The following is a 3,887-nucleotide window of genomic DNA, read 5'->3' as shown; positions in this document are numbered from 1 at the left end:
TTGTAATATTTTTCGTAATGAGCACCTCTGGCCACTTTGAAAACGCGTCTACTAACACAAAACAGTAATGTCCCATAAAGGGGCCTGCGTAATCAATATGTACTCTTTGGAACGCTCGCTCTGCTTGGCTTCCACGTAAGTGTTTGTGTTTTTGGCGGATCGTTTCGAATTAAATTACAATTTTTCGCAGTTCCTAGCTACATTCTCTATAAATCATTGTCGATACCCGGCCACCAACAATATCTTCTAGCCATTGCCTTCATTTTGATAATGCCAAAGTGTTCCTCATGCAACTCTTGCAAAATTTTCTTTCGTAATTTCCGCGGCACTAAAACTCTACCGTCCCGTAAGATCACGCCACGTTGGCAACTAAATTCAGCAAGTGGAACATTGAATCTTTCTTTCGGCTTCAGCTCTTTGCCTGATTGTAACGTACGCGATAACTTTTGTAATTCTGTATCTTTTCAGTTTCCGCTGCTAATTCTGTAAATGTGTGACTGGAAAGGATTCTATTAATTTAATTTCGTATTCATCTACTACGTCGTATTCGAAATCGTTCTCTGACTAAAATTGGTAACCGTGACAATCCATCTGCATTACTATGTAATTTCGTATTTTTATACTTGATATCGTAATTGAAAGCAAGCTTGTAAGAAAATTTTGTAATGTTGCATGCGCATTGCGCTATGTACCGGCAACGATTTGTTGGGTGCTAATATTTGTGTAAGTGAACGGTGGTCTGTGTAGAGTGTAAAACGATTTCCGTATAGAAACTGATAAAACTTTTTTATCGCGAAAATAATTGCATACGCTTCCTTATCGATCTGTGCATACTTCTGCTGTGTTCGAGACAAAGATTGCGAAGCATATTGGATTACTCGCTCTGATCCATCTGGGTGCTTTTGCGAAAGGACCGCTCCTACGCCGTACATGCTTGCATCACATACTACGATTAATGGGTGTTTGTGATTGTAATGCGCCAAAACTTTATTACTCGTAAACTCTCTTTTCGCCGCTAAGAAAGCTGCTTCGCACTTCTGTGTCCATCTGAAAATCACAGCTTTGCCGCCTTCCTTTTGTAACAACGTATGTAATGGCGTAAGTATTTCACTTAAGTTTTGAATGAACCGTCTGTAATAATTAATTAATCCTAAAAACGCACGCAATTCCGTTATATTTTTCGGGCGAGGCATTTTCTCAATGGCTTCTATTTTTCTTTTTTCTTTATAAATTCCGTTTTTATCAATGTAATAACCGCAATAATGTATCCCCTCTTTCAAAAATTCGCTTTTCTCCTTATCAATTTGTATATTTAATTTCGATAAACGTGTAAGTACTTCCTTAAGTCGTTCCAGATGCACTTGGTCGTTCGGACCCGTAATTTTGATATCGTCTAAGAAAACAGAGACTCCCGGAATGCTCTTCAGTACAGTTTCGATTTCTTTCTGCCAGATTGCCGGCGCCGAAGCAATCCCGTATAATAGACGTGTACATTTGTATAATCCCCAGTGTGTGTTGAGGGTTAATAACTCTCTATCCGCGGAATGAATTTTATATTAAAATATTTTTTTTTCCTTTTAACTTAAATCTCGATTGCAAAGTATATAATATTGACGTTTTAAAACGTCGTAGAAAATTAATTGGAAGATAACTGATAATATCTTTCTGTAAAAAAAATTAATTATAAATTGAGAATTGAGAATTATATATTGAAAATTAAAAGCACGCGCGTTCATTAATTTTATGTGTTATATTGAGTCAAAGAAGAAAAAAGCAAAGATCTTATGATAAAATTATGTAAAACTTCTTTGAGTGCTAATTATATTATTGTGCGAATGTGTGCTTAACAGGTTTATTTCATAAAGCAATATGTCAAAGTGGCGTCGCGACTGTTCCTTGGGCTTTCACTGAACGAGACAATGCTTTCAAAAACGATCTGATGTTAGCCCAGAAACATGGTAATGCGACTTTAGAAAATTTCCGAAAAACATAGATGGAAGAAAATTGATAAGAACAGAAACGGAGGTCTTTTTGCCGCTCTATTGCGATTATTGCAATAATAATGTTCGATGAAAAATGTACAATAAATTTTTTTATATTGATAATATTATGTTCTTGCAGATTGCCGTAGATATTTTGCTTACATTTACACCAACCGTGGATTCCGAGTCATCAAATCCTTTTTTATCAGAAAATCCAATTATTACGCTACGGAATTTCAATACCAATAATATTCGAATATAATAGCCAGAAAGGCAATGGTTTCCTAAATTTATATTTTTCCAGCCGTAAGTGTATATATTTGCTTTTGTTTTTCATTATTACACATTATTATTAGTATATCATGAATCACTGTTCATGCAAAATTTTCATAGAAAGGCGATCTACAATGTTTTGAAAATATTTTGATGTGCACACAATGTTCTAATAAATTCAATCAATACTAATAAGTTTCAGGATTTCATCAATATGTAACTTTCAAATGTACAAAAAAGTATTAATTATTTATTAATGAAACCGTTTTATTTCAAAGTAAAATAGAGTTACATATTTATTTAAAATATCTAAATAAAAAATTATTAGAAAAATTAAGAAATAAAATTAAAATTAAAATAAATGAAATAAAATATAATTAAAATTAAAATCATTGTTAAAATTGTTTTAGGGATAAAAATCAGGATTTTAAAGATAATTAATTCTGATTTCAACAAAGTCATATATTCTAGAGTTTTGCGTCAATTACCACAACTAGGAGTCACGGTATCGAAATTACGATCATTGTATTTTGGTAATAAAACAATGTCAGAAAAAACTATACTGGATCTTTCAAATTTTTTCGCCGATCAGCATTTCTATAGAGGCATTATGCAAGCAATTGATACTCAAATGAATTCTAATGTTAACGAATCGACCTACTTGTACAAATTTTTGTACGAAAGTGAAAAACTCTCCTTTAATAAAAATATAGTTTCAAAAGCCACTTCCAGGTATTGTGTTGTTAATTAAAGTAGGCCTATGTAAGAATCAAATTAATATTAGAATTAGAAAAGAAGTGAACGTGAAATTTTTTTCCACATATGATTGTAAGAAGACACGCTAATTTGGAGAAATTTAATTAAGAAAAATTTAGAGTACATTTAAATATAAATTTTATATTGCACTTGTAATGTATTAAAAAAATTGTCAAGATTAATTTACATAACAATATTTTGTAGGTACATCTCACTCCGAGAAACTGAGTTATTTATTTTATCTTCATAAAGAAAAAACTGTATTACCATTTGCACATGGTACGCCGGATTATAAAATAATGGAATACTTAACGCAGATGTGGACAGATTTTGCTAAAACGGGGTACCATAAACTTGATATTTCTTACGAATATTTATTGTGACATTGTACAATTGCGTAATAATAATCACATACACATTTATTGCAGAAATCCAACACCTTCTTCAGCTACATTTACATGGACCCCAGTGAAAAGTAGAACAACGTATGATTATTTAGATATTCATACTAAACCTCAAATGAAGATTATTATTATTAAAGAAAACCAACGATGAAACTGGGAGAACAGACTTAATTTATCAGAAGATAATACCAAATTGGAACAATTTTCTGCTACAGAATCATTCGTTAACGATACGAAACTCCGCACAGACTTATAGTATGACATAAAATATGAGGAAATCTAACTAAAATAGAATAGCTCTGAAAAAAAACATTTTGGTGCAAAAAACTGACAAATTAACAAAAGACTGACAGTAGAAAACAATGTGATGTATCAATGGTAACCAAAGCTAAACCGTTTTTCCAATTTGGAATCTTCCTTTTTTTTAAACGCATTATCTGTTTATTAGATATAAATATGTGTGTGTATATAT

General features: G+C 31.9%; 1 pseudogene; it reads left to right on the top strand.

The window, feature by feature from the left end:
* The first annotated feature begins 1,962 nt into the window (after positions 1–1,962).
* Positions 1,963–3,209, top strand: LOC146720818 (uncharacterized; annotated as a pseudogene).
* Positions 3,210–3,887: the final 678 nt, after the last annotated feature.

The sequence above is a fragment of the Nylanderia fulva genome, unplaced genomic scaffold, assembly GCF_048542155.1.
Source record: "Nylanderia fulva isolate GAGA-0341 unplaced genomic scaffold, ASM4854215v1 Scaffold60, whole genome shotgun sequence".
NCBI lineage: Eukaryota > Metazoa > Arthropoda > Insecta > Hymenoptera > Formicidae > Nylanderia > Nylanderia fulva.
This window is presented reverse-complemented; position numbering and strand designations above follow the sequence as displayed.